This window comes from Haliaeetus albicilla, chromosome 14 (genome assembly GCF_947461875.1).
Source record: "Haliaeetus albicilla chromosome 14, bHalAlb1.1, whole genome shotgun sequence".
NCBI lineage: Eukaryota > Metazoa > Chordata > Aves > Accipitriformes > Accipitridae > Haliaeetus > Haliaeetus albicilla.
The window spans coordinates 32,011,217-32,036,396 of NC_091496.1; the positions used below are offsets into that span (position 1 = coordinate 32,011,217).

The window sequence follows — 25,180 nt, forward strand, 5'->3', positions numbered from 1 at the left end:
ACTTCTTTTTCAAAGTTTTGTGTATAAGTAGTTGGCTAGCTCTTAGAAAGCTGTTGCACTTTTTTCCTACATCAGATGAGTATAGAAAAGTGCTTCCGTCAAAAAAAAAAAAAAAAAAAACCAAAACAAACAACCCACCAAACCTAAAACAAACCATACCCCAAACTGAAAAACCTCACTCCTGTCCAAGTATACTGTGTGTGTGTATATATATAGTCTGTATATGAAAATATAAATATAGAATTTTAAAAAAGGCAAATAGAATGGTCCTGTATCCCTGCTATGTAGGACTGTAGTGAATCAGTTGTTCTTGCTGTTAGTAGTGAACTGGCATTGAGAGGCTACAGAGAAAACAGGGAACACTATTACAGCAGATACCCAAACACCAGTGTAAAGTATAGTCCTTGCCTCGTGAATTAACAGTCTAAATAAATGAGTCAGACTAAAAGAAAGTGACAAACACTTAATGTTCAGTATGGTGGTTTTCAAAAGCCCTTTTAAATCCCAGTTTTCTTAAAATACTCTAGTGGAAAGGTTTGTAACATTTTATTTGATACAGTGAAGATATTAATGGGCTAGGAGGTAAGGCGCAAAGGGATACTGTAAAAGGAACATCTGAAGTTTTATCTATTAAACAGACTTTTCCAGTCCCTTTTTTTTTTACATGGTTTTTGAACTGTGCGTTCTGGATATCATTTAACTTTCCCTTGCAACGGTTTTCCAACTTCAGCTATTATATGACCATAAAGCTGTGCTTTTGGGATGAGATTTAAAATTTCTTTTTATAATTTGTGAGCTGTGTCTTCCTGTGTTCAGAAAGCAGCTACCATAGTTTCTCAAACTACTGCTTTACACATGAGGATTTGGAAGTGATTACGCTATAGAAGTTGCTGTGAGGAGCAAACTAGAGTCTCTTCTCTCATGGCCTGAAACTGTAATCACTTCAGAGATAAATTTTTTTCAAATGCAAATTGTTTCTATGAATTCTACAATACAGCCTTCGGTCTCCAACCAAGGCACTGTGAAGTATGTTTGTAGTAAGAAAGATCATTCATCAAGGTGAAGAAAGTGAATGACGACTGCTTTTTCCTCCCTTCTGTGTCATGCAGTTCAGAGCAATGCTGTTAAGGAATGGGGGGGAAGGAAGGACAGACTTGGGTGCACATGCTCATTCCTTCCTGCAGCAGTGCTTTAAGAAGTTGTGAGCTTTTTAAAGTGATTTGTAGAATTCTGGTAAATCAAAATTTTATTGCTCAAAACTGGGATAGTAGTGTGGTGGTTGATTCTTTTCTTTTTGTGGGTAACCAAGGGACTGGTTCTGAACGGGCAGTGATTATTGTCCACATTAAGACCAAACAGTGAACACAAGGGGGGTCTTTTTTTTTTATTATTTATTTTAATTTTTTTGCAGCTGACTCAGCCAGCATCTAGAAGAGTCACTAACAGTAAAAGTTGATTGTATTAAATTTGATGAGACATGATAGCAATAATAGCTCTGTACCTAGGTTCTGAGGCTGTCTGCTGCTTTTCTTAATGCTGGGGCATGCTGTGGCAATTAGGACTCGGTACGGCAAAGTGAATATAGCCATATGGCTGTGGCTATTCTGCCAGCTCCCAGAAGATCTTACAGGAGCAAACGGTGTCTTGTCTCTGTCCTGGTTCCCCATCCTCTCCTCTTCTCCCATTTGTCCTGCCAAGGAAAGGGTAGCATCCACGATGTGCACCGGTGTGGCAGATGACATCAGCAGCTTCGTATGGGATGCTGCTGTCTGTGACTAGGTAAGTCACTGCGTGGTTTTATTCCTGTAGGGAAAACAAAAAGACCTCTGGCCTTCAGAAGTCATCAACTGGGCAGACAAATTTGATATTAACTGAAATTAAATTACCGTGCTTGTCAGCACACACAGGTGGTGTGTGGATCTGTGTGATGTGTTCTCTATTCGTAAATGGCTTCTCTGAAGAAGCTGCTGTTGATTAGGCTCAGTAATAGTATAGACAACCTGAAGTGTATGCTTGAGCAGTCTAAACCGAAGCTATTCTTAATATGCTGTGTTGAAAGAAGGGAATCCCTGAGGATCAGTGTCTGACTAGTCAACTGGGAGCGGCACCCAATAAAGCCAGTTGATTTCGGGGCCGTCCAAAGCCCATTTACAGAGAGCACATGTATTCTTCTAAGGTTCCAGGTCAGTATTGATCTTAGAAAAGTTTGACTGGAGTGTCTGTAAATTTTGGTGTTTGGGACTTGTATAGAGGAACAAACTACAGTAAAGTCAGATGCAAGTGTGTATCTTGAGGTAGATTAGACACACTTTAACATTTTTTAAAAATGTCATTTGATATATCCATAATGATCTCTGAATATAGAACAAATGCATGTATCTATATAGCTTTCCAAAATCACCTTGATCTGATGAAGTTCAGTCTGGCATAAGTCTTTGCACTTATTTTTAAAGTTATGAAAAAAATGTTTCTGTCTCAATTTGCATAATAGGTCAAAGGTGTTCTGGTTGTTTTCTGGTTTGTGGGGTTTGGGTTTTTTGTTTGTTTGTTTTCTAAAAAGAGCAGTCGGTGGTTTTTTTTTCTCTCAAATAACATTGTTCAGTTAAATACCAATGTTCAATACTAACTGAAAGCCTTGAGTAAATGCAAAAAATCAACTTGTGTGTTGATTCGGATAGATATTACTGCAGCCGTATGACTTGAGTCACAGCTGGGAAATACATTTTGCAACAGTTGAGAATAAAACCTATCTCGGTAGAAAACAAAGCAAAAAAGAAATACTTGTGTGTCCTACTGGTTTTAGTGCTGTTTATCAAAAAAAAATCAGTTTAGATAAGTGAGTTTTTTTCCAAATAATCATCTTTCCGAACAGTTAAGTGTCAAAAATATATTGCTCTCCCTGACAGGCTAATAATCGTTGCTCTACACACGGGCATAGTGCTTGTAAACCAGATAAAAATGTTGTTTCAATATGCTGCATCTTTACCATGCCAAATGTAGCTTGAGACTGTCGTATTTTTCAGGATGCAACCTTTTTCTGCCCTTAGAATTGTATTTATTTATTAGAGGCCATGTCCAGCTCTTTTTCTGCCACCTGCTCCAGCAGAGACCTGGGGTAAGTTCTGGACGCAGAAACCCCCCGCTGGCCTCAGGAGCTCAGGGGAAGGTGGTGGAGGAGCTCGTGGCCTGGGAGGGGAGGGGAGGTGCTGAAATATTGCAGTAGGTGGGGGGACCCTGCAATAGAGAACTGGTGGGAGAAGTAGGGTGTTGAAATGGGAGAAGCTGGGGTATTTTGGAGGGGGTGGCTATTAGGGTGAACTTTAGAATGCGGGATGAGTGGGAAAAACTGGGGTAGAAGAACTTGGGGAATCAAAATGGCTTCTGATGACCACTTTTTGGGGGAAGCTACTGTATTAAACATATTTTTGGGGTTCACTTTCAAATATGTTTTGATGCCTTTCTGTACACTGGTGAATTTCCATCTTTCCCAACTGTAAGTTAGACAGTTAATACCTGAGTTAAAGGCACATTGTTTGATACTCTGAAGTTGCAGACTTTGTTAAATAAACATGTTTTTGCCTGGAAGTATTTTATTACCTTGTTTCCTTAACAATAGAATGATCCATCTGTAGGGTCACATTTGGCTATCTTTGCAGAGAAGCATGCTACATATTTTTGTCCCTTTCCACACGCTCACAATTTGCAGGAGGAAAAAAAGATTCAGACTTTCCTGTTTGTGAGACAAGGAAGGTATTGCTGAGGAGATAAGATTTTGGAAGATCTTTTGGCTACTGCAATATGAAAAAGTCATAGAAATGTATGTGCTTTTTCTTCCTTGTCTGTCTGTGTTTTAACCCAGCAAAAATGTGCTTGCTTAGTTGTTTTATTTTGTCATCATAAGGTGCAAGTGATCTCATACATGAGCTAAATCAACAGCTTCACTTGCCTCAAGTTGACTCAAAGCATTGTAAAAACTCTCAAGCACAGTGAGAGCATAAAGAGTAGTTTCGGTGAAATGCAACTTTTAAACGAATGTGTGTGTGTCAGGAACTCAGTTCATTGCTTACAGTTGTACTGGAAAGAGACAACTGGTTGTATTCATGTCAGCTCTGCAGGCCTTGTCAGAATCTGAGTATCTTGGGACAACAGTTGGCAAAGCCAATAGACCGGTGAAGTCAGCGAGAACTGAAGTGAATAGGCTAAAACTCTGGACAGAACATTTTTCCTTCTTACTTCATACTTTTATCTGAAATCTTACTTTAGGAAATATTTCTTACTTGATTTTGAGAATAGAGAAAACGGTTTCAGTATTTCCCTGTAAAATCCTGCTGAAAATATTTTGAAAACTTTGCTTCTTCCTTGCACACCTGTAATCGGTTCTGTTTTTCATGTAATGCTCAGATCACTGCATGTTGATGTCAGTTAGTCGAATTAAAGAAATAGTGATGCTTTTGTTGTATCTCCCTTTATCTCCTGGAAATTAACTCTCTATTTCTCCGCCATGCTGCTCACGCATCTCACACCTTTTCTCATGTTCTTGGTGCAGAAGCCTTCAGATCCGAGTTGGTGGCTGCAATCATCTGAAAGCAATCAGACTTCTCTGTTCTTATTTTTTTTAACTTATTTTTTGCTCCTGTTTGATAATGCTGTTCAAGAAGATATTCGAAGTCAAGGGCCAGGTGACTGAAGCCATGAGTTGCTGTCGGTAAGAAGGGGAAGGTGGTCGTGCTCCTGTCTAAAGAGCAGGGAAGGAGGTGGTAGCAGGGAGTGTGCTTTGTGGATTGGAGAAGAGTCGGGCAGTCTCTGCTTTTGTTATCTGCACCTTTTATGTAGTTAATTAACGAGTTTAATTCTTGTCATTTGCTTATCTTCCGTGAGCTTAATTGCTTGGCAAAGACTTTGTTTTACTGTGTATTAACTGCTGTCAGGGTTTTGCATTGAGAACATGACATTTATGAATGTTTTACATTATTGTTTTCTCCCCGGCCTCATAAGCTGAGTTCAAGCACAAGAAGTGGAAAAGGCTTCACAGCAATGCCAGGTGGAGGGTCTTGGTTAGTTCCTGGTAACGTTTGAGTCACAGTATAGAGGTAGGTTGGTGAGCTGCTGGTCGAGTCTGTGACCTGTAAACTAATTCAGAGATGCTTCCTCGGAGGGAAACTCAGCTGACGGGGATCTGTGCCCAAACAGTTGGAGCTGAAAGGTGGTGGGTTTTTTCCATGTTGACTTTGAAATAGTAAATGTCCAGCTTATCCAGGCAAATAAATCTAAGGAAGACTTATCAACATTGCAGACACCTGGATCTTCTTAATGACAATCCATAAGATATCACTGATTACAATCATAATTTAAAATACATGAAAAAGACCAAAGTATTATGGTTTAAACTGATTTCGTGCTTGGTCTCTAAATTCCCATGCAAAACAGTGAAGTTGGAATCACAGCCAAGGGCAAATAACAGTGCCTTCAGGTCATCACAACCCTCGTGAATGCAAGAGTTACCATCTCCCAGTTTTTATAAAGCTGAGAAGTGCTGAAATGCAATAAGCTAGAGCTGAGATGAAAGCTATCCAGCGTGCAGGAGCTGCGAAATGTGAAACTGAGGTCTGCCGCCTTGTATGTGGAACTGAAGACCCTGCCGTCCTTGAGGTCTCTGGGATGTCCGACCCTCCTGGTAGGGGTTTTCGTATTGTCTCTGTCAGCTTTTGGGAGGTCTGTTAGTTTGTGTGCTCTAACCCAAGGAGAGAAGGTTTGCTACTGTGTCTAGGTTTGTCTGTTAGCCAGGAAAAACTATCACAGTGTTAGAGGCCAACTCAAACCACAGTCATGTCATTTGCTCTGGTTCCCCGAGTAGGAGCCTTGCCTTACAGCAAGACTTCCCTTGATTTTCTTACTGGGCTGGATCAATGGCTAATAAATAACACTCTGAAACAGAGAAGGGCCATGGCTACTCCCCATTGACAAGCTGGGTATTAGCTAGCGATTCTGTCCACAGAACAGTAGCTGTTGAAAATAGTCACACAAACTCCTTGCTATACCTGGAGCAATGCATTAAGAAACAGAAGTCATCAACAAGACAAGGACTGTTCATTAGGGATAGGTTTTGCCTCGTTTTTCCTCAACACTGTGTTATGCACTGCTGCTTAAAGCAACAGTATATTGCATGCTCAGAGGCTACTGCTTATACAAATATTTGCAATATTGGTGGAGATGATTCTATAAAAACTGTTCTTGGCTGGTTGGAGACTTCAAAATTTGAGCTCCCAGTAGTGCCTTTGTCTGGGGCAGGCTTGAGAGTGTGTTGGGTGGGACTGATTCTGCTTGAGAAATATGAGGCTAATCTGTAATTTTTGTCGTCTTCCTTGTAGTTCCAACAACTGAGAAACTGCTCTGCAATACGGAGATTATAATGGGTCTCAGCAGAGAGTTGGAAGAACACAGTCTGGAACTAGTAGTGTATAACTTCAAGTTCAGGGGTAGGAAATAAATTTAAATATGGAGGCTATGCATTTTACGGAGGGTAAGAGTGCTTCTGAATAATTTTGCAGTTCAGTGCCTTCATACTGTGACCTTGTACAGTGAGTAAGGATATTTTATATAAACTTTTTTGCTATGCTAGAAGACTTGTAAAAAAGACTTTTAAAAATCAAAAATAGTGTCCTCTCCTTGCTTCTAATAAAAGTCACTTAACTCTAGAGTGATTACTACATGAAGCATTAGCTGCCTTGTGATAAAATGTGAAATGGCCATAGTAGTACATTTTATTCATTCTGTTTCCTCCTTCTGAATGATTAAATGCTTTACTGATGAATGAATTTGCCCTTTCAGCAGAAGGTATTTATACCATGAATAATTCTATTGCCATTAGAAAATGCCAAAGGAAATATTTCTGCAGACATTGCTGTTGATTTTTATTTTTTTAGAAATAAAATATGAAACATAAGAGTTGTAAGTATATGTTTGGGTTTTTTTTATTGTAGAAGCTTTTTTGAATTCAGAGACTCTTTTTGAAAATGACAAATGCGGAAAAAACATATAATTACTTTCTCCTTCAGAAAAATAGTGTGCATAATTGTTTGAATGCATGTATTTATATACACAGGCAAGCTGTATTGTGTACCTTAGTCTCTCATACCTGACTTGCATGTAGACTAGCCTGCTCAGTGGGAAGTCTGCTGAGGTCTGTGTGGTTTCACACTGGGTGCTGAGCATTGCAGGTGACTGACCTGTAGGATTTGCCTGGAGGTGTGAAATACCCCGTGTAGTGGTTGTGGCGGTGTAAAAATCTTCGGGAACAGCTGCCGCCATGCTCTGGGGCAGCACCCAGTGCCATCAGCAGCATTGCCATTAGAGTCAGTCTGGGGTTGCTCCCAAGGGACTCGTGTACAGAGAGAGAAAATCAAAGTGTACAGAACCATGGTTTTACATATGTAACAATAAAAGGAAGGCTGAGGAACACCATGATGAAACTAGTGTGAAAGCAGATGTGAGACTGATAAAAGGATGTAAAAATGGAGAAACTCGGCTAATGCACAATGAAATACTGTTTAAATTGTAGTGCCCTCGTGGTCAGTGTCCTCTGAGTTCATGTGCTGTGCAGCAGCTGTGAGAACCAAATGATGACGGCTCTTTCCTCTGGCCTCCCATGCCCGGGCATGGAGTACGGCTCACCTGCTAAATCTACTCACGGAAATGCTGAAACTGCTTGGGAGGCAGTACTATAACTTACGCTGTCTTACGACTGTGCTACTGATTAAGTGTTGCTGATCTTCGTGTCGGATCAGAGCTTTCGCTCTGTGTATTTTGTCCTTAAAGAATACAGATGGTTTTCAGCAGCAGGATCTACAGGCCATGGTGCACGGCTCTAATTCATCAAGATCATGACTTGAGCATAATGCAGGCATGCCTCCCTACCTCCTCTTTTTCAATTTACTTTATTCAATAATGCTAGCTGCCGGTGATGTTTAATGATGTTTAATTACTGTTTGTTGATCCTGTCAGGAAGTTTCCTTGGGCTGGGGCAGACATTTCTAATCCAACTGTTTATTATTGGCTCATGGCTGATTATAATTTTGAAAATATTGTAAGAGCATGGGAAATCCAGATAATAACACTTAATAATAGTTTTAATGCTTAATCAAGCTGAGCATTTTCATTTACATATATTACCTGAAAAGCTAATGTAGGCCAGCACTGATTGGCAATGGCAAGGGTTAGTTTCAGGTCCCAGAGGTCCTTTGAAAATTATGAAACAATTGACTTCTCTGGGTGTGGACATCCAAAAATGTGGGAGGCAAAGCTATGCTGTTTAGTCACTCAGTGAATCAGATTTACCTGTTGATAAGAACTGGGTTAATGTATGTGTTTTTTAAAAAAAAGAACTTCTTGGAGAGCAAGGAGAACTAATGCTGGTGAGGCAAGACCAATTCCCTGTTGACCTCAGCTGCCTTCCCTCCTGCTCCATCAGCCTGCCATGTCTGAAGCCTTCATTGGGTTTACTGGGGCAGTACCAGCAGCATCTAGTCTTTATGGTTTGTCTGCAATTACTCCTCATTTACAGGTTGTTGTACAACATAGAAGAGTCCCACTGGCTGGCGGGTTGATTTGTTGCACCTGGAAAGGGCTGTCAGTTGTTGGGACTATGCAGTTTATCCCACCTTTAAATAGTTGCTGCTGTTTTTCAGAGGAGGCCCTAGAGTGCTCATCTCTAAGGCTGTGCAGTCAGCTGCTGCCTGCTGCCCTTAGCCTTGCCTGTGGTAGAAGCACATAGTGGTTTTGGACTTGGACAAATGCTGTGGCAATTCCCAAGATCCATGTCAGTGCTTAGCCACAAACAGAAGATGTCTTGAATGATTTTTTTTTTTTTCTTTCTCCATGTTTAAAAAGTAACCCAAAAGCTTCCTGGAGTCCATCTGTATTTTCACTACTGGTGCTGCAAAATACTGCAAGAGTGCTGTAGGGTGCATCCAGATTGACTTGCTTATCCTAGCTATAATGGGTACAGGTGCGTTGCCTGTATGCTTTGCAATATGGGGATCATATTTATGTTTATACCAACTTTAAAATTTAGGTAGCCTTAACAGATATGCTTCCCAACTTTCACAGCTCATGCACGTAAAGAAAACCTGTTTAGGCCTGGGTAATTATTTGCTGATTCACCAGCCAATACTGACAAAATTACTGTTCCAGTCTTTAGTTCTGTAGGAAAATACACATGTATTTATGCAGTATATGTATGGGGTACACATATGGGTATGTTATGTAGAATCATAGAATAGTTTAGGTTGGAAGGGACCTTTAAAGGTCCCCTAGTCCAACCCCCCTGCAATGAGCACGGACATCTTCAACTCGATCAGGTTGCTCAGAGCCCCGTCCAGCCTGACCTAGAGTGTGTCCAGGGACGGGGCATCTACAGCCTCTCTGGGCAACCTGTTCCCATGTTTCACCACCCTCATGGCAAAAAATTTCTTCCTTCTATCTAGTCTAAATCTACCCTCTTTTAGTTTAAAACCATTACCCCTCATCCTATCGCAACAGGCGCTACTAAAAAGTCTGTCCCCATCTTTCTTTTAAGTCGCCTTTAAGTACTGGCAGGCTGCTATAAAGTCTCCCTGGAGCCTTCTCTCCTCCAGGCTGAACAACCCCAACTCTCCCAGCCTGTCCTCGTAGGAGAGGTGCTCCAGCCCTCTGACCATTTTTGTGGCCTCCTCTGGACCCGCTCCAACAGGTCCACGTCTTCCCTGTGCTGAGGACCCCAGAGCTGAATGCAGTACTGCAGGTGGGGTCTCACCAGAGCGGAGCAGAGGGGCAGAATCCCCTCCCTTGATCTGCTGGCCAGGCTTCTTTTGGTGCAGCCCAGGATATGGTGGCTTTCTGGGCTGTGAGCACACATTGTTGGCTCATGACCAGTTTTTCATCCATCAACACCCCCAAGTCCTTCTCCGCAGGGCTCTTCTCAATCACTTCATCCCCCAGCCTGTATTGATAGCAGGGGTTGCCCTGACCCAGGTGCAGGACCTCGCACTTGGCCTTGTTGAACCTCATGAGGTTCACATGGGCCCACTTCTTGAGATTGTCCAGGTCCCTCTGGATGGCATCCCGGCCCTCAGGTGTGTCAGCCACACCACTCAGCTTGGTGTTGTCTGTGAACTTGCTGAGGGTGCACTGGATCCCGCTGTCTGTGTCACTGATGAAGATATTAAACAGTACTGGTCCCAATATGGACCCCTGTGGGCGTCCATATGTACGTATAGTATATTACAGAATGTGTGTATATATATTTACATTCATAGATCTCAGTAAAATCACTGAAAACTACGCAACATAAAACATGTCAATTTTTATTGGTTAAATTCTGGCCTTTAAATGAGAACAAGAGTTTTGACGCTGACTGCAACTGCTCTGAGACTTCACTCTGTGCTTAGTATCCTGTTTGTTGGTATACCTCTAATCTTGTACATACACGTGCATAGCTTCTAAAACCAGGTAAGTGTAATTACAATATTAGGACATGAACAATCTCAGTGTTAAATATTTCTGTAAGACTTTTTGCAAAATGTGGGCCCCAAGCATCATTACAAATGATCTTGTAATGATACAGTACCTTAAAAGTAGAAAGATGAAGGTTAAGAAGAAGGAAAACCATAGGATTGGTCTTTTTTTTTGCTTTTACTAGATTTATAATGAAGTAAAAGCTTCCATTCACAGGCAAGCATGTATGTCTGTTCTTTCCATTTGGAAACAGCAATATCTAATCCTTTCTCCTGTGTAGTGGAAGACTGGAAGTGTTGTAGACTTTCCTCAGCTTTCACTTGAAGTATATGTTTTTATATCCTGTACCTTTTCTTCTTGGTCAGCTCATCCGGAATTTCAACTTAGTGGATATTAATAAAAATAGTAAAGATTTCTGGAAGTTCAAAAAAAATCCACAACCAAACCAAACCACCTCTTCAGTATTTGGATCTGAATACATTTTATCCTTCATAGTTGTTTCTTAAAGTCATTGAGCAAAATAGGGCAGAAAAGAGCTGGTATATTTGAGGTAAAGAAACCCAGACAATAATGGTACATAGAAAAATCTCTTCAGGTCCTCTTTGCTGATCAGAAAGAAAAATTGATGCAATTCTTTATTTTTAATGTGATTTTTACAGATTTCATTTGTGATGAATTTTGATAAGCTTCTACCTATTGTGATTAAGCCCTACCTCTCTATACTAACCATTACAGTGAGAGAAACAATTTTTATTAAAATACTTGAAAAACAAGTTGCTATCAACCTATTATGTGTAGGTACCATTCATAACATGTTTGTTGACTTTTATGATTGCAACTTAGTTAAATGATTTATAATGTTATGAACCATTCAGGCTATTAATGGCACTTCTGTCTTGTAAAATGAGCCAAAAATCATATGTCTGAAATTTGTTTTCTTTTTTTTTTAAAAATGTCGTGAGAATAGACAATAGCCTGGACCAAAGCAATAATACAGTATGGAGCCAGACAGACTGAATCCTGTATTTGAGGGTAATATGAAAGGTTATTATCCACCCTTTCCTTAATCTTCCTGTACCAGAGAGCACAGATAAGGTGTTTTCAAGCGCTCTTCAATCTATTGAACAGTGGCAGCCATTCATCAGGATCTTGCCATTGACTTGTCACAGTAATGATCTTGCAATGCAGTAAGGAAATTCATAGTCTGATTCTTTTGCTTTTGGGTTAACTTTAATTAACTGTGCCAGATTGCTGGGTCAAAAGTTTGACTGGCTGACTGCATGCTTTTTTTATAAACATTTTGAAAACGTAAGATAACACAAAAAAAATCAGAATGGCATTATCTGAGTAGCTTGATAAATTTTCTGATAATGCAACAAAAGGAATATGCTGGAATGACATCTTGTAGATGCCTGCACATAAGAATGTGGTTTGAGTTAAGTTCCTAATTAACACAAAAACGAAGTCATTTGATTTTCCTCCTGAAATATCTTTGCTTGCATCCAAATAAGTGTGCAGGCTGCCTTTATCTGGTACATGAAAGTTTCCATTTCATGACTTATTTGTAAGAATAAGCCCTTGTGAACAGCAGGGAAGCCTAAAAACTGCTTCTTTTAAAGTGCTCCTCAGCCTCAAGTCCTTCAAAGAAAATACTTTTTTCACTGTGCATCCAGTGACCCTCTGGAATAGTTAGTGACATGTTTCAGACTGAAATAATTGTTAATAGAGTTGATATCTCAGAGTTTGTTTTCTCATATTGGAATGGACAAAGGATCTAAAGACACACTAGAAATATTATTTGAAAATTCATTTGCTTGAAAAAAACCAACTTCCAGCAATTTCCAGACCATTACATTTAAATTGACAGGTGTGATTGTAACCAGTCTGAAAGGAGAGCATGGGTTATTCCTGTTCATGTCAGTGGTGGTTGAATTTGTGTTTTGAAATGCAAAATTTGGTCTTTGGTGCACATCTGTATTTTGAGGAAATACATTCTATCCCTGTAGTAAGTAATATGAAATGTTTCCCAGTAATCCTGCTGTTAAAGGAAGCAGGATGACTGGGTTTTAGTAAGTGAAGTCTGTGGAGAGTTTGGATTTTCTTTCGCTGGGTATGCGGTGTCAAACACTATGTGGGGGGTTACAGCTAGCATTTTTCTGGGCCTGAAGTTGTAAATCAGAATCTCCGATTCTCTCCTTGTCACTATTTCCCATTTTTCACCTACAGCATTTCTGGAGAAAGGAAGCTGCTATGAACACTCCTGCCTGTCCCAAGACAAATTTATCATGAATGGACAGAAAGTGTTTTACAATTTTTGGTCTAAAAGTCAAATGAGTTATCTCTCTACCAGGGTCTGCTTGTGTTGGAGATGGCAGCAGTTATTTCCTCTGTTCTTTGACCTTGCCTTTGATCAGTGGGTTTAGGGGAGCATTTTTTTGGTAGCCTAGAAAGATAAATTTTCTTCAAACTCAGTATTAAACTAGCGCTTCTAGGGTGGAGGAAGCATAGTCTTGGAAAATCACCCATTATAGACAAAACCTAAGTAACTTGTAAATATGAGGATTAGTCACAATTGGATGCAAATTCTAGTTTGGACAGCACCATATTAGTCCAAACCCATTTTTTGTCTGCGTTTTTCCCTTGGGTGCTAAATTCTTTCTGGTTTCCCCACACTACGTTGTTGTGTTGAGCCATTTAATCTGTTGTCCAATGAAGATTTTCAGGTTCTACACCTAACTGTAAAACTCTTAACATGCAAACACCAAAGGCTTTGACTAGAATATAGACAAAATTTCATTCCAGCATTTTTCAAAACCGTCATTATAAATTAGTTAGTATGTTTATTTTCCCTTGGTATAAATGAAAGAAATCTGTAGATCAATGGAGCAAAATACCCGCAAAAACTGTAAACCCCACTGTGAGCCTCTTCCCAGTAGAAGGTAGGAGAGTGTACTGGGGAAGGTACGCATTTGCTCTGCTCTGACCTTCTTCCCTTGGCTATGGATACTCAGCAGCTGCAGAAAGGACCTTGCGCTTAACAGATTTTTGGCTTTAGTCAGCGTAGTTCTTATGGGAACACTTTGTGTTTGGTGGGGTTTTGGTCAAATCACGCTTGTTAGCAGTCAAAGTCCCACTGCTGCCTGGGGTGTATCTGCCCAAGAGCCCGACATCCTCCTCCAACAGCCTGGCTTCCTGCTCCAGCTCTGCCTCAACCGTGCGAGCATATTCAAACCCAAATGTCTGTTTTTGTATTGTAACCCTATGATAACCTTGAAACAAGTTGTTTTTCTGTAGGCCACTGTTTCCAGTGCCAAAGAATTAAATTTTCCTAGTTAACCTCACAGGATGTCTAGGCGGGTGGTTTTTTGTTTTAAGTTGGGTAAAAAAAATACCATTTTCTCTGTTGGAGTATTACTGAAAGTGTTAAAAAAATGTTTTTGTGTTCTCTCCTTATCTGGCATGTTTGATAAAGACTGCTTTTTAAGACTTGCTGGTGAAGACATCATCCTCTTCTGATGGTTTCGTTTTGGTTTTGTTTTTTTTGGTTGGTTTGGTTTTGTTTTGGTTTGTTTTTTTTCTGGGTGAAGGTCCTGTTTTGTGTGGTGTCTGTTTGTGTTATGTTTTAGTAGTGTCCAAGGCCTGTTTCAGATAAACCAGGCACAGTGACGTCCTTCAGTTGGGAATGATACACACAAATTATATGTCACATTCTGCTGAGCCAAATGTGCCAGTACAATATGTTTTAAAGTGTGATTGCTCTTTAACTTACTTCTAAAAACTTGACTGCAGAGAGTGGTATTAAAGTAGACTATTTGGTCAGCATGTAAAGGGAATTTTGCCTGGTGATAGCTGGAGAATGGTGAGCAGTGACAAAGATTTCATTATGTATAACACTTGTTGAGTCTTGAAGCAAACCTTGAAAGAACCCCAATGGTTTTTGTTCCACGTTTGCTGACTTCAGCACTCTCATTAAGGGTGATCTCTCACTGATACCATTGACAAAAACTATTGGGAAAGGAGAAAAGCCAGAGGGACTGCCATCCTGCAGCATTAGCTGTTGTGAAGGATGCATTGGGAAAGTTTGTGAATGCCCAGCATCTGTACAAGCAATGCATTTTGCTTGCGTAGCCAGCCTCCTGTTGACTCACTTATGGGGAGTGATAACAAAAGAGTAATGGCACCGATTAGCACCGAGGCTGATGTTACTTAGTGTCTTGGACAGGAGTATAATGTCTCTCTAAATACAAAAATCCTGGAAAGCAATTTATAAATTATGCCCTCAGATTCATTGAAAATGTCATCTCTATCTATTCTAAAAAACATAAGTGTTTATGATTTATTATTCTCCCAGTCCGTGGTTAAAAAATGTATGTATGTGCTTTAGTGAAATGTGAATATTAAGATCTGGATGGATGGCAGGATGTCTTTATTACAGAACTAAGAGCATCAGTGACTGTACTGGCATATCTAAGCTGTAATGTCATGTTGATTAATGTACGAAAAGTTGGACTGATGGGAAGGTGCATAGCGAGTAGAAACAGTAAAATATAATTAAGACAAGACAGGCAAGTGGGGGTTTTAGGGATGTATACCCTAGCTCACCAGACTGTTACGGTGAACATTGTATTAGAGAGCATTGCTTTCTATAGGCTTTCAGAATGGCTTAGTAGCCAAAGACATTATCAGATTTATGATGTTTCCTGAAGTTAGAAAACAACATATTGCCGTATTCTAAGCAATAATGAATAGTAGTCTACATAAGTTAAAGCATTCTTTGGCTTTCTTTTCCTAACATAACATTTTGTGGTGATATGTTTTTAAAAAGCAGAAGAGAACACTTACTATGTGGAGCTGTCATGAAGATAAATTGTCTGCTTCTACCTCCATTGAAACTCAGGCTAAACTCTACTTGCCTTCAGCTTGGAAGGGACCAGTTAAAAAAAGAGAAAAAACAAACAACAAACCAACAAAACCCAAACAAACAAAAAAAACCAGCCCCAAACAAAAAAACCCTCAAACCAAAACACCCCCCACCCCCCCAGCCTCTTGAAAATCTTGATTGGTTCAGGGCTCTATTTTGCAGTTCATGGAATCTACTGAAATCAGAGATGGTTATTTAACCCTATGACAGATGGAGCCAGGATGTCTGTATCATCAAAGAGAGGAAAAATGAATTGTGAGTGAGCACAGAAGTCAGTAAATATGAGAGTAATTGGAGTGGGCATGCTGAGAGGATAAGGAAGGATACATTGCTGTCAGGTTTTTTTCAGCCATCAGCTTTGAAGCCAGCTACTGGTCTGTGGAAGTGACCTCTCCAGGCTAAGCTGAAAGAGGTTAGAGGGTTATATAAACGCACAGGTCTATATAAACCTTTCAGGGACGCCTATCTAGAGTGTTTTTCATGACAGCAGGACAGATGTGCTTCTTGCAGAGGACAAACTAGATGATCTGAATTTGTCTTTACTTCTGGAGGTATTTTACAGCTTGACCTTGGCTGGGAGCTGGAGTTTTCCATATACTTTGAGGGTTTCCTCTGGCTTCTGTTATTAAGATCAGGAAAAAAGAGGCTTGATTAAATATATAATTAAATTCTGCATCTTTGGAATGCTGAATGATACTCATTATTGGAAACATGAGGCAGTTAAGATAGCGATGGACTGGACTCAGGCTGTCAGGCTATAATATCCTTTTAACTATTGGAGGTGGAGCTTAAAACTAATTACCTAGTCTGTAATGCTCCCATTACAAAGCTGTTCCAGAACCTTGTTTGTGTGGTAGTCATAGATGGTCTACCAGCTTCCAAAGTAAGTGATTTTATAGCCATTACTGTCAGCATTAGCCTTTAGCTTAAATGACTCCTGTCTTTCAGTTTGTTGCTGCAAAGTGTTTTTTAGCTCTTGGAGTTTTTGTTTTGTTAGGTACATCAAACAAGGCAAGTTCTTTTGTTCTTCTGGTAAAATTGAGAACTGGGTCTGAGTATGTCTAGGCAAGGAAATTGGGCTAAGATAAAGCATAGCGATGAATTAGAGCAGGAACTAGAACAAGCTGAATGAGGTGTACTAGGAACTGTCTTGTTGGTAGTTAGTAAAGGCTCTTGTATGATCTACTCAACCTCCTTCCTTTCTGGCGTTTGGAATAGACAGAAGATTGAGAGTCTTTCCATTACATGAATGTCAGTAACTATTTGTGAAACCTCCCGGTAGAGTGTGTTTCTCTTTCCCTCCTGCTAATTCTGTGGAGCTCAACAACCTCCAGTTGTCCTCAGTTAGACTTAGTGCAAAATATTAGTGTAATGAATCTAAAAATCACTGTTGATGGTCCCTGTGACACATGTGATACCAGATGGTGGAATTTGGAGTTGGGTGGGCTTCAGCTTCTTTTTCAACTTCTAGTATATAATTTTATACATTGATTATACTGAGAAAAGGAGACAGCAGAGGGAAGGTGAAAACTCAAGTGCCCAGGAGTTAAGGAAATGTCAGTCTTCTAAGTTTTGTGCATGAACATAAAGCATGATTTGGCCTTCTGTTATAGGACTACAGCTGTGGAATTTGGGAGGAAAGGGGTTGTCTTTTTTCTCTCTTTTCAGATGGCAGTGGTTTGCAGAATTGGACAGAACATGCTAGATTTAATTTTCCTTTGATATTAAGGGACTACTGAATTGGAGCTTTTTTTTTTTTTGAGCAGTTGGTCCGTGTGTCTCCCTTTGAATATTTTTTTGCTTGTAAGTTTGTACCACATCTTGAGATGGCACAAAATAGATCTGGAGAAGCATAAGAGGGTAGCTGACATTATTTAATCAAATTACCAAAGCTGTTGTTTGATGGATTGCATCCTAACCTGGCTTTCCAGTTTTTCAGTTTGAGTTGTCTGCTTCCATGCATCATCTTCAGTTTGTTGGGAAATTGGTTTAACGTTGCTTTGGAGAGCACAGGGGGCCTGGGGAATGCTGGTCAGAGGTGAAGACGTGGTGTACACCATCAGCACGTGTCGGGCAGCCTCCTGGAGCCCTGCCTTAGAGTTGCCTGCACCTTTTCTGTTACAGCAAGTTAGCCAGCTCGCCTGCCTTTGTGTACAAGAGCTGTGTGAGTGGATGGCTGTGTTTGCAGAGAAGGAGTAGGCAAGTTGCCTAAAGAGATCTGGTAAAGGAGGAAGAAGATTCTGGCAGCAGGTGAGAGGTTAGGCTACCTGGAAATGCTTGCTAAGGAAAAGGTTTTTTCCCCTCCCTATCCTGGCACATTAACAACACGCGGTGGCTGTATGCTGTCCCTGACCACATCCTCCGTCCCTCCCAGTATAAGCATGTATTTAGGAGAATGGGTCCCTCCCAGGCCTCTGCCCTCCTGGTTTGAGGACTAAAGGTGCTAACTGGGGCTCAGCAGACAGTCAGGCTCTTGGTCCTGCAGCTGGATTTCAGCTGCTCGTTCGTGCTTGTTTGCCTGCTGCTAACAGTATCTTGAATAGCACAGGAACATTGCCTAAAATCACAGCTTCCATGTTTAATTAAAATTGATTACTGATTCAAGAGCTAGTTAAAAGAAGGAGGGGAAAATCAGCTAGAAGGCTTGGCTGAACTACATGGCTTTCATATAGATAGCTTTGCTCCTGATGAGCTGAAAAAATAGTTCCCCTTAAGGTAGGGCTTGGGGGTTTTATTTTTCAACTGTTAATCTTAAACCTTTAAAGTTAGCCTGAAAGAATGTGTTTATTTTTCTTGTAGAACTTGAAATGTCCCGTACTAAATAAACATATTGAACTCGAGGCCACTTCATATCATGAGCTTGAATTATCAGCAGAGCAGTACGAAAGATCTCCGTTCCTGTCCTGATAACAGTGATAGATGTGAGAGACCCTAAAGAAATGTATCTTCTTCTTTTTGTCAAAGAAACAAGAGTGCCCCAGGTCAATTCTGGAAGTTAAAAACAACGCAAAAAGCAATTAACTATTCATTACTTGTGTGTGAAAAAAATAATTTGTGATTTTTTTAATTTTTTTTTTGGCAGAAGAAAAATGAATTTGAAAACAATGCTTAGAATACAGGACCAGTTGCCATGTGCTATATTTACTGTTTTGAGTGAGGAAGCTGAAGGGGAATATAAACTTCTTGGGTTTTGTGCATGTCTGTATGAGTATAGTTATTTCACAGAAAGATTTATTGCCATGTAATCTTCCATGAATCATCATAGGTTTGTAAAAATAAAATTAAATAAGTGAGAAGGTTTGACTGCCAGAAGAGCAGTGAAGTGAGGACCTGGCTATTGAATTCATTACCATTTGAACTGGAAGATTTATTAAGAAATATCTAGTGTATCTTTTTAAATTCTATGCAAAGTTGTTGGTTTTATACCCACAGTAACATTTTGCAAAAGGCTAAAAATCCAACCAAGTAATGCTTAAGCCAACAACATCTGTTTATGCATTACAGCAGGAGCACTACTGAACTCTTGTAATGAGTTTTCCTCTATCCTTACCATGCCATAAGCCACTTCTTGCTTTTTGGTGTTCAGTGTAACTGCAGAATTTATTCCCAACATCTATTGTATTTCAGTTTCAAATAAGAGGTTTTGAACACTGAAGAATAAGTAGCAGCATCTGTTTGACCTCATTCATGATATAATTTCCATTTCATGCATCTCCCAAAGGATCAAAATGTCAGGAAAGCAAAAAGTATATTAAGACCAATCAAATAACACATAGCTGTGCTGAACTCCTTAAAAAGCTAGAAGTGCTTGTAAAGGAAATGTACCCTTGAAGTGATTTGCTGCTGTCTGGTATATGTTTAACTATACCCCTGTCAAGATCATTTCTTTACCTCTGTTAAATGGATTTTATCACAGCTAACCACTACAAAAAATTGAGGGTTTTATGAAAATGAGATATGATATCTGGCTTTCAAGGATCAGGTGAGACCACACCTTTTGAATTTACAGAACTAATAACTCCCATAGGGGAAACACTGATAGAAGGCAAGCATGCAAAGACATGTTTAGGTTTAAGGGTATGGATGGCGTTTGAACTCTAAACGTTTCCCACCAACTGAGCTGGATACAACCTCTACTCAGCCGAAATCTTGTAAAGTAAGACTAAAGATGGCCCAAAGTAACTAATTCTACTTCATGTTTCAACCCAGCAGACAGTTTTTGCGTCTCAGCTGAGGAGACCAGCCACTCTGCAGCGATAGCTTGCGGTTGCCTGCCTGTACCAGAGGAAGGGCATGAATAAATCCAGTGTAAGCGATGAGTAATTTCAGAGCCCTTTAGCTTGCTGTGGACAGTGCTGTTACCTGGCAGGTTTAATTGCCTATTTAATGGCAATCTCTCCCCCACCCCCCTTAAGTGCACCTTCTACAATCCTCTTTTATGATAACCTTGAAGGCCAGACGTCTGTTGTTAAATAGAAGAGCTCAGATGGAGCTACTCTGAGATGCAGGTAAAAATATCAATGTTATTCTGGTCCTACAAGACTGCATTTGAATTATTCTTTCCAGTGTTGGAAGAGATCTCCTTTGAGAGCCTGCCGTGGATTAGTGCTGGGGATCTGCCCTCAAAGAGAAGAGAGGCTCCGTGTCTTGCAGTGTCTGAGGGTGCTTTGCCAAATATTCGGGCAGTTTAGTGTTGCAGTCCTTACTAATACATATTTATTTCACATTTGGCAACTGTGAGGGGAGAAATAAGCATCCTGGACTCATAAAGCTTAAACAGCTTTAGCAGCATGAAAAAGTCAGGAGAATTTAAATTCCTGAAACACTACTACCTTTTCAGAAGCTCTGCCATTGTAATAAAGATTACTCTGTCAGGGAATCCTGGGTATTGCATTCATGGATCTTTTAAGTCAGTGCTGCAGCTGTGTCTGAGGAACTCTTTCAGAAAGTGAAATGAAGTCCTTTTTTGTCCTAGGTATATCATAGAGATCTGTCATTCTCATTTCCCAGAGACTTGCAAGAACGACTTTCCCTGCTGACACAAAATTTTTACTTCCTAGAGCCTTAATTTTTTTTTGAGGGTAGCTGAATTGGAAACCTTGTGCCTATAATACAGCTGTAGTCGTGCTGAGTAGCGGGTGCCCAGGAAGGGAGAGCAGCTTCCTTAGGTGCAACGTGCTGGAGAGGACACCTTCATAGAGCTTCCATTAATATGGACAGCACATACCAACTGGAATTGCAACCAACAGACAAATCCCTTGGATACTGTTGTGGCATGCGCATTACATAGCGGTGTATTTAATAAATTGGGTGTGGGAGTAAGAGCTGGGGAGAATACATTTCTGATTTCAAGGGGAGGGAGGGGGCATGGGTATGGGTTGACATAGAAGCAATGTGCTAATGAGGCGCTAAAATCTCTGTAGGCTCTACCCCCTCTTTTTACTAGAAAATTCATGCCTGTGGCAGTAATTTGAGTGATCCTGGGATCTTAGCCTGAAAGTGAGCTGCCTTTTCCTGTTCTCTCATTGCTGGCTGTATTTGTGTGCCCTTTGCCACAAGGGAGGGTAAGATGTCCTGCTATGTCTTGGCTCTTTTCATAAATTTGCTTCATATTTGGATGTTTTCAAAGTATTTTGCTACTTTTGCAACTTTTTCATAAGTCAGTGGCTAATTCCTCTTCAGCTCTTGCTTGTATGGGTAATCAGTTTCTTGATACACCCATAGAAAAGGCTGAGTTTGTATCTTTGGGAGTTGATCGCTGACCCCCTTTTTTTTTTTCCTCAGGACTAATCCAGTTCTTTAATGAGTTGCCAGAGGATGTTTTAGGCACTCCTTGTGCCAATTTCTAATAACATACTGTTCTTTACTTGCAACAGCAAGTATGCCTATCTTTGTTAGTCATGAAGAGGTTAGAAGCATCCTAGCAATTAATTCCTACTAGTACACATCCTGCCTCTCCACCTTATTGCAGCACTCAGGGCATGCATATTCAGCCTAAATACTGTACAAGCTGCAAAAAGACACTAAGACATTGATAATATAGTAGCATAGTTATTACCAAAACCTGTCTAGAAATATGAGGGGGGGGGTGTAGCATTGTAAACATAACAAAATTCGTGTACCAATATTTACTTTAGCATTGTAGAGGTTTAGAGAACAATCCTGTTCTCTACAGCTTCTTGTGCTGTTGTTCCTGTATTGCCTGGATATTCCTACATGAACAAGATGAGAGGCAATCAAAAGATTTCTATATCAAGAAAGGAAGGATGGCCAATAGTGCAACATGAGTTGCAACATGGAATTGATCCATGCTCCTATCTGTCAGTATTATGCAGTCACGAATCTATCAACTGATTTTTAACTCCTGAAGTAATGAGTTAAAAAATATTTTGCCATTGTTAAAAATAAGACAGAATCTTTTCATTATTACTTTTTGTTGAGTTTTGGGGGATTCAAACAAAATTTCTTGCTATATTGCTGATCAAAAAAGGAGGTGAAGGTTGAAATCTTGGGTATGCAGCATAGCAGTCAAAAGTGAAGTTTCTGCACTGTGGTCAAAAGAGCTTACAGCTTGGCTTTTAGGTACCACAATGCAGAGGAGTAAAGGTTGCAATTCAAAAAGAATTTGTAATAATTAAAGTTCTAGAATGTATAGGAATGCATGTAGTCAGCAGTGACATAGCACTTGTGTGCTTCTGGTACTAAGCCTGTCTTAATGTCAGGGAGAACACTTTCTTCTGTTTGCTCTGTTCCTGTTGCAGAAATTCCTAGTTTAGTTTTTCTTACTTACTCCCGCTAGTGACATTTGCTGAATGGGTAATGCAGCCTGCTCATTCTTCATCCTTGCATTGAATTTTTCTGTGCTGTAAAAATTTGCAGGTAAAGACAGCAGCGTGTTTTCCCTCAACAGCCACAGAAAGTGCTTTCCAACCTGGGACAAAAGTTGGTGTCCATGATTTGCCATTACTTTTGAAAATTGAGAGATATTGATCGGTGCTTGAACAGTCTGCTGCGGTAGGAGCTTTAGCAGAGTGTCCACCAGGACTTTGACCCTGCCCTGCACCCACCCCCCACTGCTGTGGCTTCTTTTAATACCTGTTGCTTCACTCTGTCTCCTAAAATGCCAGCACTGTAATGTTATTTTATGTAGTTTTCTGACCTCATACTGGAAAAATCTATTAATCTCCTCATTATTATATGCCCTGCCAGCTGCTAGCTCACTGCAATTTAGGCTATTGCTAAACCCTGCTGCTTTACACTCCCTCTGGACTCTTTTGTCTTGTTGTTGACCACTTCTTCTAAAGGTGCTGGCTTCTTTCCCACTCCGCCCTATTTGAGCTGCCTGTCATCAATCCTACTTCTTAGTCTTATGGCTAGTAGCGTAGGTATATTTTGACTTTTTGAAAAGAACAATTGCTACTCCATTGGAAGTTAAGATTGGAAAATCTGTAGAGCGTCTGTAGTCCATGTAATGCTTTTGTGTTGATTTTGTGATTCAGTTTCTGCTGTGATATGCAGCAGCGCCTCCGACGTGGTGAGGATTCCACGGCTAGGTGCATAAAGCAGTGTTTCTGCCAGTTCATCAGCAAGGAGCCACCTTCTTTCTATATTCTTACAAAATCTTCCTGGTACTTTTTCAACACCCACTAGTTAAACAGCTAAATTTTTACTGACCGTCGTATAGGAATGATGAGAGAGTACCCCAAGATGTGGACAAAGAAAGAGGAGTTCCTGGAGCTGTGGGAATGGTTTTCACTGTCTTGCCCTCTTTAAGGTCTGCAGTTTGACTGTGTGTGCTGGCAGAACCCAGCAGGTGATCCTGGGTGGGATATGTCTGCTCGTGGTACCCTCCTTCTGGCACAAAAATACCTGATGGTATTTTTCCTTCTCTCTTCTGTTTGTGAGAGCTGGGACATCCCTGCCTTCCAGCGCCTTGTTGGGATTTTCTGCTTTTTGTTAGTTCGTTGTGGGGGAGATTTTTTTAACACAAAGATGCCCAAATAATGCCAATTGCTTCGGGCAAGGTATGGCAATTTTGGTGTCAGAGCGGGACACAAAGGAGAGACTCTTTTTGTGTACAGTATGTTACTTGTGGTAAAGACTTGATTTATTTATCCCCCCCCTCCCCCCCCGGCATTTTCAGCTATGTTTGGCTGTGTGTGGGGGGGCAACCTCAAGGGGGATTAATAAAACCCTTCATCCGGGTGGGTGTGGGTAGGCACTGTATCGGTAGTGCGTGTGAGAGCCAGTCATGGTGACAGCCCCCTTCCCTGTGAAACCGAGGTCAAGATGACCATCAGGCAGGTGTCACACCACGGGGGACACAGTCTCTTCTGTGACTGTGGCCAACGGAGCCGCTGCTGGGTGAGCGGGAAGGGCTGGAGTCGGGCTCCTTGTGATGGATGTGCTTGGGCAGTTGGAGAGCAGCAGGGAGGGCTCCGGGGGACGTGCATCCTTCGGGGAGATGCTCCCTTCTATTCTGCACATAATGTTAGCTGCTTCCATACAGCACAGGATTCAAAATAGTTTTGGAAATAACTTTTCTTTGTGAAATAATTCATCTGGCCGCAGGAGCATGTCATGCTTCTTTCCTCCCCCACATGCCACGCTGGTCTGCGGCTGCGTTTCGGATGCCGATGGCTGTGGGATGGGAGACTCGCCCTTGGCCCAGACTGGGACGTGGCAGGAGCGCTCGGTCAGGATCTGACCCCTGCCCCTTGCTGGGTGATGTCTGTATGGGCACGTCTTCACTTTGGGTCATTAAATGCATGCAGTGGCCTGAGACGCAGAGTACTGGAGCCTCTTCTGCTCTTGCCTTCTGGCTGTTAGCCATAGGGATTTTCAGACTAGTCCTTCGGTCTAACACTGCTCTGATACTTTAGAAGGAAATCTGACATGGAAATCTCTGATTTTTCTCATGGCCTTTGTGACCTTTCAGGTTATTTTATCTTGGACTAGTCCCCTGTCTCCTGAGGGTTTCCTCACCCACCCGTTATTGTCCATTGCTCAGTGCTAACCCTACTCCCTCCCTACCTTCCTTCTCACGCTCTCACAAACAGCTTAATGAATTTTAGAAAAAACAAGGATTTCTTAAACACTCTGATAATTTTCATCTCCTGACTTTCTCTCTTTTTTTTTTTCCCTTTAAAGCCTTTTTCAATGATAGAGGTGATCATACAAAGAAGTTCTTGTTACTTGCAGCGACCTGCTTTTTCCAAAATCTTACTGAACCGCTCAAATATTGTTCCCCAGAACAATGTAGCAATAAATCTCTGACTTCAGCACCTACCAGGCAAAAATCTCATTGTACTTGAATGAAACAACAAAAGGTCCTTGCGTGACAGGTCGGTGTTTTTCTCCTGGCAGAGTCTGGAAGCAGGCAAACAGGATGCCGGGGCTCTCTTTCTTCCACGATGCGAAATGAAGTTCTTGGGCTTTTCATGAGAGTAAAAGCTGTCTCACAAGTTTCATTCTTCCCCAGCAGCCTTCTGAGGACCATTGCTAGTTCAAGCTGGGGACATGGAGGAGCTGCAGCTCCAGGCTGTGCCCGTTGAGTTGCACGTCTCCAACCAAAATGTCCTTTTCTCTCCACCTGCGAAGGGCCACTGGTTGACCTCCGTGAGCCTTTGCTGGTCAGGACAAGGGGAGGGAGACAAAATGATGTGCTGTACGGCAGAAATGCCCCTACTTTTAGGGGGCAGGCAGGCAGGAGCTGCTCCGCTCAACCTGCGTCTACTTGGAACAAATAAGGTGCGTGTTGGGCTTTGT

The 25,180-nt window shown here is 41.0% G+C and overlaps 1 protein-coding gene across 1 annotated transcript in view; it reads left to right on the plus strand.

The window, feature by feature from the left end:
- PDZRN4 (PDZ domain containing ring finger 4) overlaps positions 1 to 25,180 on the plus strand; it is a 250,684-nt gene that overhangs the window by 22,205 nt on the left and 203,299 nt on the right. The window lies entirely within an intron of this gene.